Source organism: Doryrhamphus excisus, chromosome 9 (assembly GCF_030265055.1).
Source record: "Doryrhamphus excisus isolate RoL2022-K1 chromosome 9, RoL_Dexc_1.0, whole genome shotgun sequence".
Taxonomy (NCBI): domain Eukaryota; kingdom Metazoa; phylum Chordata; class Actinopteri; order Syngnathiformes; family Syngnathidae; genus Doryrhamphus; species Doryrhamphus excisus.
The window spans coordinates 16,040,001-16,054,102 of NC_080474.1; the positions used below are offsets into that span (position 1 = coordinate 16,040,001).

At 39.3% G+C, this 14,102-nt stretch overlaps 1 long non-coding RNA gene across 1 annotated transcript in view; it reads left to right on the plus strand.

Annotated features, from left to right (window-relative positions):
• LOC131135985 (uncharacterized) overlaps positions 1-12,258 on the plus strand; it is a 14,438-nt gene extending 2,180 nt beyond the window's left edge. The window contains exons 2-3 of the long non-coding RNA XR_009131676.1: positions 6,813-7,118; positions 10,640-12,258. This is a non-coding gene — a long non-coding RNA (uncharacterized LOC131135985). The remainder of the gene's footprint in view (positions 1-6,812; positions 7,119-10,639) is intronic.
• Positions 12,259-14,102: the final 1,844 nt, after the last annotated feature.

Sequence of the window (14,102 nt, forward strand, 5' to 3'; positions counted from 1 at the left end):
TTCAACACTCCAGGTAGGTAATAAAGGTGCAGCATTTCAAAGTAAACAAATTACAATGCAAAAAAGTTACCATACTCGCCTCTGTTTGTCTGGCTCGTCAGGTTTTTGTGCCCTTCTTTTAAAATTCAAAGACGTTTCAAACTTTTTTTGTGTAAATCTTCTGTAGTGACTAGCTAGCAGATGCGTTCGCTCGCCGCTATTTACATCCATTCTAGTCTTCAACCCCAGCAAGCTTAAGCAACATGCGTTATAATCCTTTCCCCACAATCACTTAATAATAATAATAAGTAATATTTACGGCTGACTTTGTGATGGCCATAGTTTGACCCTGGAGCAGGTTATTTCTACTTCCATGACATCCGATGGAAAAATGTGTTCTGAAATTCAGTTAAGCATACAAGTGCATTTTTTTTAATTGTCTCTTATTTTGAATGTGCTTGGCCTTGGAGACATCTATTGTGGTGTTTAGCGTGCAGTGTGAGGAAAGTGTCTTGTGCTGTAATATCTGAGCAGGCATGCCGAGCATGTGACTTGTGTTTAGCGGTACCCTCACGCTCTGCAATTTATTTGTCACGGGATGAGGTGAAAGCACGTGTTTTTTTTTTTAATACCGCAATATCTGATATATAAACAAGGGTTTTTATATTTATGATATTGATGGATCACGCAATTTGAGGGGGCCTCCTCATGGGTGCTTATGCTAAGGAGAGGCCAAAGGTCTCTGTTGTGTTTTCAGGGTGACCTGCTAGCGACTATTAGCCATTGATAAATGTGATGTCCCACAAGTGTGCGGCCTGGACCTCTCCAAAGGGGGAGGTGTCATAACACGCCCCGATCTAACCCCACCTCACACACGCATACACACTGACAGCAGCACAAGGGGGCAGCTGCTACAGATGTCCCATCAGAGTTGGAGGGGGGAAGGGAAGCAAGGAGACATCAATGGAGGGTCTCACTAAAGTCCTCAGCGGGGCTCTTTGTGTTCTTTAAAAAGACCAAGAAAGGGGAATAAGCTGTGCTAATGTGTTGCTCATTTGCTCTAACGCCCATTATTATTTTTTACTATTGTGTCAGAAGTGGGTGTCTTGAAATTTCGCCTGGAGAAAAAGAAAGCAGAGATGTTTACCTTCACTATTTGATGGAATGGTGTGCTCAAAAATACAAATAATGACGTTTATACGGTCCATTTGTTTGTATTGCAAAACACATTGTCCCTTAGAAAATAATAAAAATAGAGTTTTAATGTAACAATGTCACATTTTTCAACAATCAGTCTTAAAGGTTATCCCAAACAGGATTTTTTTTTCTTTAAACACATACAGGCGACACGTAGATTACCTCCTCACATGTAAGTCAAAAAAGGTTCCAAAATGTAAGCAAAGTTGGTTTCTTTCAAAGTTGGTGGCTTCCATCAACTTAGTGGAGCGCTGTGACGTCATACAAGGAGTCTTGTGGTGCCTTGTGGCATAGTTGTATGTTCAAGCTCGATAATAATAATAAAAATAATAACATAATTTGTTTTCCAATCAATAGTATTGTCAATCAACGTGTTATAAGCACAACAGGTTGGTTATTAGTGTCCGTAACTGTTTAAATTTTTACCCCTGAGAGTTTCTCCTAAATGCCACTAACATAGAAATGCCTTCCTTATACAAATGCAACATTCAGGAAGTATCAAAATTGTATCAAAAGTCATAGAAGGATATTCTATAGGCACAGCGGAAAGCTTCAGTCTTGCCTTGTATCACAGCTCTCTGGCAACTGCAAACATCCTAATCATTGTAGTTCAACAACAACAACAACCACTTCGATGGCACTTTTTTTGTTGTTGTTGTTTTTGAGTTTTTTGTCTTTTTGTCTGTCTTGTCTGCAACGTCCCGTTACAGTCTAGGAATTCTCTCCAAATACTTGCAAAAATTATCTGAAAACTATTACATAGAAATCAATATGCTGACAAGCGTCTTTGCAGGGTGTCTTAACGTAATGACATCACAGGTCAAGGGGTTCCAGAACAAAGCAGCAGCCTTTAAAATGTATTATCGTGAAAATGAATTGACTAACATCTATAAAACATGTCTTATGCAAACAAATGTCCTCACTTTATTCACATTTAATAATATAATTAATAATATTTTAACTATTTAATATATTCATCAGAGGTCCAATCGGAAGTGTGTTGTCCAAAATCTAGCCCTTTTCAACTAAACTCACTGTTTTTGCTTGCATTGTAGTGCTAAGGGGATTCGTACATCCAGTTCCTATTAAAGTTGAGATTGTGTTGCCAACCGAACGGTTCAGGCAGTAGGAAGACCTGTTTTATTGCGGTTTTTGGGCTCTCCTTTCGCTGCACTTACGAATGTGAGTTCATGTTCTTCCTGCATTCGATAATCTGGTTAATTGGTTCCAGACCCGACCATGATAAGTGAGTTTCCACGGAGTAGGATCCCTTATTTATAAATCAAATATATTGATAGAGCATAGATAACTTGTTTAAGATCTTCTTGATAGTTTTAAACATTAGTGCAGCCCTCTGGACATGACATAACACCCCTATAGTCATCATTACATTCATATTAGCCAATAAGCCAATTAAGACATGTTAGCATGGGAGATTTACATGGAGTAGTCCTGTAGTGGCTATTATCTGATCAATGTAACATCACTGACACCTAGTGACCAGTGTGGAATACTACATATAAAAAACATGTATTTGAATGCATCTTCTGAATGCCTTATATTTATATTTTTGTTAATTTAGCCATTTTATTGCTTGATTTGGGCCAGAAATACAATAAAAATTTGCTTAAATATACATATATTTTGACTAATTTATTAACTGTTTTATTGTGTGAATAAAGCACTTAATTTCTTAACCAATTCAAACAAATCCGTCATCAAAGTGTTCAGCTCACTGGGGAAAAGTAAACTACCTATTGAGAAGTTTTCAAAATATTCCCACATTTAGTGTGAGTTAATATTTGAAAATGAATACACAACATTAAACAGATACTATTAAACTATTTAAAGAGCAGTGCCGCAAAGCATGATGGGAGATCGCACTAGACTTATTTGACAGGCCCTATTTGTACCCCGATATGGGTGAAATTAGTAAAAGTTGTATACCGCAGCTGGTAGCGTGCTTGGATCCAGACCGGTGGTCTGATGGTTTGTTCAATTCCCGATTTTGAGATCAACCTACCTATTTTAGCACTTTTTCAAAGCATTTCGTTTTTGTTTCCGCTTTTCAGAATTCACACGTAATGCATCATCTAATTACTATATTTTGAAAAAAAATGTGATAGAGTGAAGCCAAGGAATTGGAAGTGCAACAACAGAGCTTGTGAGCGACTCTCATTCAGTATGAAGCAGTCTCATGTCTGGTGATGGTGTGAAGGTCACTAGTACAACCCCCCCGGCCGGAATGTTGAGATATACCCAAACACGCACACTAGACTTATGACATAAAATGTAATTATATTGTACAATTTCCCTTTACATCTTAACTTTGGAGCCAGCCAACAGACCCTGTTGGGCTGGCCTCCAGCAGCAGACAAGGGCAAGGGCCTGTAAAGTAGCTGCTATGGATGAGTAGCATGGTTCATTTGTGTGTAGTGGCATGTGACTTGTGTTTTCGTGAGTCATAAGGAACTCCTGCCCTAATGGAGGGCAGTGTGCGCGCATGTGACGGTGACACAATGCAGGATGGGACTGTGTAGTAGCAGTGTTTTCACCATGCCTCGGCTTGGCTACTGTCTGGCACCACTAACACGGTCGACCCGCGACCTCGAGGGACTTTTTAAGTCTTGTACGTTTTTGCCATAGTGACACTGAGAAACGGCGGCTTTTGTTAATGTCACTTATGGAGAGACTTCTAAAGTGGTCGCTGTGTATTTGCTGGAGAGAGGGGAAAAAGATGGTTTTCATATTATTATACTGTACTATCTTGCAAGGCTGATATGCTACGACTGCCAATGTGGATTTGAAGATATATGTGTGTGTGTGTGTGTGTGTCTTCCGTATGGCGTTTTTGCTGGCTCATCCATGCCTCTCCACATGCCTGTTTAACAACACGGAGCTCCTCCTTGCTGACTTCCTGTCCAAACCAGTTTATCTGTAAACAAGTGAGTTTTTTTTCACCCCCCACCCCCACCCTCCCCGTCCCATTGTGCATATTATACCAGCATGTATACACACACACACATACACACACAATGTGCGCCCTTTCCCTGATTGTCTCATTCCAGTGTAAACATTTTTTTTACTACCTGCTGATGCCATAAAAAACACAAATGCACTAAAGATGATTTAGAATGAAATAAAAGTAAAATGCACCTCTTGCATATGCCTGGATTTGTTTAAGAAGCATTATTCAAACACACAAAAAGGACAAAATCTTCTAATTATATGGTGAAAATGAAGCTATATTTCAGGAAAATAGTAATATGAGTAAAAATATTTTTTAGAAAATTAATATAATCTTGGCCACTCCAAATTGTCCATAGGTATGAATGTGAGTGTGAATGGTTGTTTGTCTATATGTGCCCTGTGATTGGCTAGCGACCAGTCCAGGGTGTACCCCGCCTCTCGCCCAAAGACAGCTGGGATAGGCTCCAGCACCCCCGCGACCCTTGTGAGGAAAAAGCAGCAGAAAATGAATGAATGAATGAATGAATTGACATAATCTTACAATATGTGTATTACTTTTTCTTTTTTCGTAATCTTATGAGAAGTCATATTTTTTTTCATTAAGAAGTGAAACAGTGGTGAACCTTCCCAGGAGTGGTCGGCCAACCAAAAATACCCCAAGGGTGCAGCAACCCCTCATCCAAGTCACAAAAGACCCCAGACAACATCTAAAGAAATGCAGGCCTCACTTGCCTCAGTTAAAGGGGTCCTATTATGCTCATTTTAGGCCATTTTTATTGAGTTGTGGACTCCTATAGAGCAGCTACACACGATTACCCACACAGAAAGCTTTCGAGATCTTCCAGAATCTGCACCTATTCGAGCTGTATTTCCTTGGATTTCCAAAACGGTCTGTTTTAATTTATTCCACCCACGGCCCGCTTCCAGGCACACCCACTGCGGTGTCATTGGTCACACTCACAAGTGCTCCTGAGGACTTCCGTACCACTGCCGAACCCCACTTTGTAATTTTGACGGTATATGAGTTAAAATATATAGATAGGTATAGGAGATAATAAATGAATAAACTCTTTGGAGAGCTACTTGAAAATTGACGAAGAGCTACTGGTTGGGGACCCCTGGCTTAACGTGTATGAACTCAAAAAGTGTTAACGTAGGTCTGTAACTGTATGCCGTAACTGCATGCAGACAATCTTGGCACAACATCGCTAGTCGAAATGTGGTCATTACACGTAAAAAAAAAAGCCCAGTAGATCCACTGATTATGTTGGAAAAAGGCTATTAGCAACTCCAGACATTGGTGAGCTCCCACAAAATAAACACAGTTAAGACTTGTTACTTACATTTTGGGCTTCTGAGTCTTCAACATGACCAAGTAATGTTGGCAAGGCATCGGACCTGAGCAACAGTTTGGCGGATAGTCTAGCTTCACCCATGCTCCAACTGCTTCTGCAGGATACTTGCCTCTTTAGGCAAGTTAGCTTTCCCTTAAACCTGAAAAAAACTGGAAGCCATTGCTCTGTGCTACCATGGTCAGATCCTCATCAAAACAGTGCTTGTACCCGGGCACACCCATACGAGGAAGTCACCGGCTGGATGGAGCCACTGTGACATCACACTGAGCCGGTGGTTAGATAAAATTATCTGAAAACGGAACATTCAGAACCCTCCCAAACGTCTTTCAGAGCTCACTTCCAAATCTGCAAACCTCATTATCTGAAACTTTGGCATCATTTAACACAAGAATACAACATTCTAAATACATTTATAGGTCAGAAAAGTAGACACTGGACAAAAACTGCTTGCATGGCAGAGTTCCAAGACGAAAACCAATCGTAGGCTCGTCTCAATTTTGCCAGAAAACATTGTGATGATCCCGAAGATCTTTGGGAAAATAATCAGTGTTCTGACGAGGTATATATGTAGTTGAACTTTTTGGGAGGTGTGTGTCCAATTACATCTTGCATAAAGAATGAATGTGATAAAGATAACACCATATTAAAGTGGAGGTGGTAGTATGATGGTCTTGGGCTGTTTTGCTGTTTCAGGCCCTAAAATACTTGCTGTGATAAATAGAAGCATGAATTCTGCACTCTACCAAAAAGTCCTGATAGCGCATATGACTGACTCAGCTGTGGGAGTGACAACCTAAAGGTTCTCCAATTGGCCCGTTGAGCTCCACGTGTCCACAGGCTCAATATGTCAGCAATAAAACGCTGACTTTTGAAACTAAATTAAAGTAGGATTCATGTTGAGAACGCAACCGAAAAACCTTTCATGCAGTACTGTGTGTAATCACTGTAGCATCATTTCTCTTTGGTAACCAGAAATCTTTGCACGTGTTTGCTCCACTTTTGAGAAAAGAGGCGCTCAAATGCTCTTGCTTTGAAGCTATGGAATTTAATAACTTCATAAATGTAGACTGTCATTCCTCTAATAGTTCTTGGTTGCAATTACAGATGAGCAAGTATTTCATATGTTTTGACTTTTGGATTAATTTGAGTCTTTGCATATGTTTCTATCATAGAAACAAACGTCGATGTGGTGCAGTGGATATAGAATGTTTTTAAATGCACGTAAACTCACCAAGTAGTGTGATTCTTGCAAAAGTCGTTGAGGGCTTGAAAGGGTTAATACCCAGTCCCTCTCTCTCTCTCCCTCCTTAGCTCATCCGAGAATCCATTCCCAACTGTCCAATCAGTGACAAGCACTGCCGCCCACCGCCAGCCAATAGGAGGGCCGGGAGGCTCTATCGAATTTGAATGAGGAGTGCATCTTTCGGCGCCATTTTCGAGTGAGCAGCGATCGCCCGAGCAGGCAGAGCTTGCTGCGTTTTGAGCGAGGATGCTGCAGGAGGAGAGACGGAAAAGAACCGCTCTTCTTCTTCTTCTTTTTGTTTTTGTAGGGCAGATCGATACTGAATAAAACTGTTTATGGAGAGATGAAGGAGCGCCACTCCCACTGAGAGACAGGTAATTGCTGATTTTATTTGGGTAGTTTTGACGGAGATGAAGGAGGCTTGTTTGGGGGGAAATAGGCGACCAAGGTGGGGGAGACGCTTTGGCCAGCCTCGTAGCTGTTAGCATGCTAGCTTAGCCTGCTAAGGCGAAAACGCGTCAAACAGCGCTGCCTCTTTTTTTGTAGCCATTTTCCAAAGTGAATTGTCTTTTCATAATGTGTCTGTAATCGTCAGCGGTGGTCAGCCCCACGAAACTTTTTTGAATGGAAGTTAAATGAGTCTTTTCCCCCATTCGGAGCCAGTTTGAGCGGGAGGCGCACACAGCTGCCAGCTTGACAGAGCGGCGCAGTGTCAACAAATGCACCCGGAACCTCCAGTCACTTTAGGAGGGAAAATACACAACCACCAGACGAGCACACAAAGACATCATTTTTCACCTCATTTTTTCACTATTCTACATTAACAATACTTTTAACAGTCAAAATTGTATTTATTTAAAGCTTTGGTCGGCATACTATCCCACATCCCTGTGACCTTTATATTTGTTTTATACACTTTTTTTCTCTCCAAGCAAGTAGTTTCATTAATAGACAAAATAGCTCTGTCAGTGAAGTTTGTAGTTAAAAATATTAGCTTTGTTTATTTTGTGTGTGTGTGTACGTGTGTACATGTGTAAATATAGTATTTTTCACAATGAGCGGTTATATCTGCATATTTAGTATTTATAAAAATATTATTATTACTGATGTTTTTCAGCTACATTTCCCAACCCTTACAAATCATTCCAACATCCAAATCTTGGCTCATTCTGACTTTATGCACATTCTTGGTTCTCCCACAATTGGCCATTTTCCATGATAAAATTTGAGCACACTTGACACGTGCATAGTATTATTGTTAATATTATTATGAATTTAATAATGTATTGTCACACATGTATTTCATAGCAGAGTTTATTTGGATGTGCTATGCACTTTTGGTAAAATACATAGGTCTGTTTTTTTATTTCATTTCCATTGTGGCACTAACAAAAGCTTATTTTCTTCCATTGTAATCATGTTCTATTAAATATTTACTGTAGTGGGTTAAAACTTGTCATTTGCCCTCTGTGCCCCCCCCCCCCACCACCCGTGTTATTCAGTTTGAGAGTAAAATCAACTTTTAACCACAGCAGTGTTTTCATGTTTGATGCATGATTGATACTTATCAACAAGAACCACTCGAGTTGAATTAAAAAAAAATCAACAAAGTGAAATATATGCTTTTGATGATTATATGCCTCTCCGAAACCCCCCTCCTACTTCCCTTCAGTTTAATATGTTACATAATAGTAGGCCTTCCTGTCTTTTTATAGAATTGCATAGATTTAAGCGGGTTTGCACTATCGGTCACTTAAAAAAATGATTGTGAACCTCAAGGCACATTCTTGGTCACCAAATATGTTAATTCTGCTTGTTTGATTTGTTTTGTGTGTCAGTTTTGGCTAAGATTCTGTGATGATTATATTCGGTTTTACATTTATATTAGACCTTTTATGAGAGGGGATCACGTTGGGCCGTATTTGAATAAACTCATTGCTCCAAAAATAATTCATCACAATGAATGTTATCAATTATTGAGCAAGGCAAGGCTGTGATATTTCCACTTTGCACTTTGCAAAGGACAACAAAAATTAAAGTAAAAACAAAAACGTATGACTATCTATGGTCTGTGATTTTGGAAGTTTTTCGACTTTTAGGTAAAAATTCCAACTACATTTCTAAGCTGTTATACAGCTGTCAATGGGAGCGGCCAGGGAGGTCACATTGTGATGACAGTGTGCTTACTAATTTGTATTTATGGTATGATTTAGTAGCAATTCACACTGCAGTGTTGTGTGATGTGTTTATATTTAATGTATATAATGAACATAGCCGCATTCCATATGTATTGTATATACTGTATGGGTCATTCTCTTGCAAGCAAAAATTAAAGTTTCATTCTCATTCCGAAAAAAAAATGTCAATCCGAATTAATATATAATTGAATTCACTTGGGTGGAATATTCCTTTCCTCAATCCGATTGCGGTATCTTGTAACAAATAGGTCAAATGGGAAAGTTGTCAGGGTGTGTTCTTCTTCGTCGTGTTTTTCTCCTTCTGTTGTTTATTGGCGGTTGGCAAGCAGCTTTCGTGTGCATTACCGCCACCTGTGGAACAGAATCTAAACCCTTTTATACTTTATTCTTAAGTCCAGTCTTATGAAAAAAGAATATATATATATTTAAACATGTCCCGAGTTAAATTATAAAATATTAGCAAGGTTGAATTTGATCTTTTCCTGTTTAAATTTATCCTGGGTGCGTTCTTTCAGCACATGCTCAGATATGATGTAACATGCACGTTCTTCAGTTTTAAAAATGGAGGCAAACAATCGGCACTGGACTGCTGCGGAAAGTTTGTTTTTGATCCAAACTAATTTCAAGACTGGATGAACGAAAAACTTGCAATACGGAGTTATTCCAACAAATGAAAGAACAACTTGAGGAAGTCTGTATCACGTGATGTTGATGTTTATGTTTTACTGTGCATGCCCCATTGACTATTCTGGTTGATTATTTGATTATAGCGGCGCATGTAGACAAGAGATTGGAATATTCCTTTCCATGTATACCATTGTTTCCGGAAAGGTCATTCGGAAAGAGAAACGCCTCATGTAAACGTGGCCAATGACAGCATTTGATTCATCTTGTGTATCCATCGCAGCGTGCAGCCATCAACTCCGCTATATCATTTATACCGGTATCATTGGAAGAATCTCCACACCGGTATGATGGTATCACCCAACCCTAGTTGTTTTTTTTTTAGATTATAGCTTCAAATCATAGTAGTCTGTGACTTTGATACAGTTTGTGTCATTAATTATCATATCCGGGGTTGATGTCGTCTTTATACCGCAAACCTTTATACTGTATTTTCGCTGTTGACTCCCGCTATGCAACCTCTTCACCTCCATATCTCAGCGGGGATTCTCGATTGCTCGTAGCGAAGGGATGCTCAAAATCCTCTGCATCAAATCCAGTCTATATTGATTGTTTTTTATATCGTGCTTAAAAAAAATATCGTTATTTAAAAAAAATATTGATGTATTGCCCAGCCCCAGTAAAGCATGCACATTTGGTTTAGTTTGAAATAAGCAATGTTACAAAAAAAAAAAGTAGCTCTACCAAGAAGAAGAAAAGAAAAAAATAACTTTGGAGACCACTACTCTAAATTGTCCAAAGATGGGAGTGTGAATGGTTTTGCCATTCAAGCCTCTTGCCCTCTCAGCTGGGATAGGCTCCAGCATACCCACGGTATAGAACGATGGATGGATGGCTGGAAATGATCTCATTTGATTTCATAGTGATCGTATTATTCCTGTTAAGCTCTATTAAGTTTGGCCGTCCTGTTTTTCTGTTTAGTGTTTTCTGTTTTAGCTTTTTTTGTTCATCGGCATGCTCTGTGTGACATTATGTGACTCCTCACTCTGTGTCTTCTCCTCTGACCCTTCCAGCAAAATGGACTCCCAAGCCCCCTCCCATCACCACTGCCGCCACTCTAGTTTCCTGGTAAACTGTCTGTGCCCTCTCCTGCTACTTCATGCTCACACGTGTTGTAGCCACCTCATACCCGGCCCTCGCCAATTTTTCTCTTTCTGCACCATTCAGCACAGACTTTAAAAGAAAGGAGGGAGAGTGTTTTCATGGTCTTGTCAGTTGTCCTCATGTAGCACGACGTTCAGAATAAGTTGTCACATTTGCTGTAATGTAAATGGCACAGGCAGTATATTTTAGAGTTAGGATTATTTAGTAGAAATGATTGTATCCATTTATAATGTGTTAATATGCTTAACTGCTCTTTTAAAAAAAAAAGAATATATATATATATATGCCATTGTATTTGTAGTAGTGCCACACACCGTCTCCCTGTGAAGTGCTTCTTGTTATTTTATTTTTGACAGAGAGTGATATTGCATGTGTCGTGATTGATGTGCTTGCGGTTATTTTTATTCATTCATTTGGGTGAGGGAGTAAACTTGAGTACACTTGTTGTAGTCATTTATGTATTTTTTTAGGGAGTACCTGTTCTGTGATTGATGTGCTTCTGGTTATTTGGTTATTTTATTTAAATTTTTTCAGAGAGTCCATTTGTTGTGATGCGGCATATTCATTTTATTTATTGTATTTTTTCAGAGAGGGCACGTGTGTTTTGACGTGTGTGTGACACAGCTTATTTTGAGAGGGAGTAAATGTGTTGTCGGTTTGTGCTCCTGGATTTTTAATTTATTGCTTTCTTTTTAGACGGTGATTGTGATGACTTGTGATTTTTTTTTTTCTAGTTTTTGGAGATGAAGTGTACTTGTGAATTATGTCCTGATTATCTCTATATACTTCATTTTTTTAAGGGAAGTTACTTGTTATGACTTTTGCACTTTTTGGTGTGTGTGTGTGTGTGTGTGTGTGTAGTAGTAGTAGTAGTAGTATGTTGTGGATGATGTGTTTCTGGTTATTTATTTATTTATATGTTTGAGGGAACTACACTTGAATGGTGCTGATTGTTATTTGTTCTTTTTTTTTTTTTTTGGAGTAAATGGGCTGTTGCGGAGGGTGGATATCCATTCCCCTGAAGGTCAGGGGTGTCCAAACTTTTTCCACTAAGGGCCACATACAGAAAACCTAAAGGATGCGGGCCGCTTTGATATATCTTTAGCATTAAATACAATACAATACATTGTATTCTTATCTTTGGGTGGTAGGTGACAAAACAAATGAGTGTAATATTTAACAGTATGTCTCATTATCACTGAATTAATTATGTTTTTTGCAATATACCGAGGGCCTGAGCTGCGGGATGAAAACGAAATTTGCCACCGGGCCTCACTTTAGTTACCCCTGTTGTAGGTCATTTAAGGTGATGATATAAGCGCGAGATGCATCCTCATTGTTATGTTTGCGTTTCTGACATACTCTACCAACCGTTTCTTTTGTACGTGCTATTTATTTATAGCATGTAAGATCTACTCCTTAAAGCTGTCATTTACCTTTCACCTACTATTCAAGGTACACCACTTTTAGTTTGTATTTTGCAGCGTAAAGCAGTATGTAGCTATTTGGATTAGTCATTCATTTTGGAAGGGGGAGCGTGTCTCTTTAATTTGTACACGCATGTATGGGCGTGTCACTCAACTTACACTGTCACTCTGCTTCCTCTTTTTGTCATCTTTGCTTTTGTGTGGATGCAGTGCATGCGGTGCACACTACAAAGTGTGCATGGATCCTAACTTTAGCCTCTGTGAGTAGGAATTTGCTGTGTATAAAAGTTGTGTTTGTGTAGGAGACGATTTCTGCAATCTCTTTTAAATGTTATTATTTTCATAGCTTCAGACTGTTGTTGAAAATGCAGTCTCCCGGTCAAGCGTGAGTAATTGGTAGACATCATTTTTATTGCTAGTGTTTTGTGTGGCAGCAGGAAGATGTGTGAGGTAACTCAAATTAATTAGGTGGACAAGCCAACAACAACAACAAAAAATATTATTTTAAAAATATTACCCGTGATACATTGTGAATTCTGTACTATTTGAATGACAGAAAACATGTTAATGGTTTAGTTGATTTCAAACATGTATAATGTCACATCACACTGATTTTTTCCCCCCACTTCCTGTGTTTAACATTCACCAGGTTACCATTTTCATACAGGGAAAGACATGGATAAAAAAATGTGTGATGTAAAGTTAATAGGGTTTGTATTTTGGAGCTTATTAAGTAATTAAGGATAAAAATATGAATGAAGGCAGTTGTCTATGAAATTGTCTATATTCTATATGCATTGTGATTTTCTAATAGGCAATGACACAGTGATCTGCCTCGTTTTCAAACCTTGTTGTCGGCACCATACTCATTACACATCATAGGATTGTTTGCGTGCTCACCAAACCAGTTTGGCGTTGACTTGACAGCACTTTTCATTGTTGTTTACCAAAGTCAAAGCTTCGTGTCCCATCCAGTTTTGCAAATGACTTTACAAGTGTAAATTGTGTAAAAGTGTAGCTCTTCGACATTGACAGCAGCGCACATACATAAGCATCAGCTTTACAGATGCCACGTTGCCTACGTATGTACTGCAATAACAAGTCCATTATAACCCAATGAACACGTCAACTAGACTTGTTCATTAACTGGGACATGCAGCCTGTTCAAGCGAAGATCACATTTGGTAGAAATGCAGTGTAAAACCATTGTGTGTGTGTGTGTGTGTTTCATATACTAGCTGCCATTTGTGACTCATTTTTGTTACGTTTTCATCACTGTTTGTCAGCATAACAACTGATAACTTTGTTAAAGACTAGGCTGTGTACCAAGCAGGAAAACCATTACGTTTTGATGGAGTGCCAAGATTTTTTTTTCCATCACTTTTAGTGGGAAAGCTTTGGTGTTGCCTGGTGATGTGGGAGGAGATCTAGCTCACAGGAAAAGTTACGTTTTATTCAAGTTCAGTAGTCTCCACCATACTCCCGCGACCGTATGGAGGATAGAGACATAGAAAATGATTGGATGGATGAATGTTTAGTTTTCATATTTCTATATATTTGAATTTGAATGACCTGTCAGGTCAAGTGACTCCTGAATAAAGCGTGCCATGAAGGTGTCACTTCTTTATTTTGGTGGAAACCGCTTGCTGATTTCATTCATTCATTTTCTACTGCTTATCCTCACGAGGGTCATGGGGGTGCTGGAACCTATCCCAGCTGTCGGGCGAGGGGCGGGGTACACCCTGGACTGGTCGCCAGCCAACCACAGGGCACATATAGACAAACAACCATTCACACTCGCATTCATACCTATGGACAATATGGAGCAGCCAATTAACTTAACCTTTTGAATGTGGGGACGAAGCCAGAGTCTCCGGAGAAAACCCACGCATGCACAGGGCCTATAGAGGCCTTCCAGAAGCTAGGGACAGAAACGGGGTGGTTA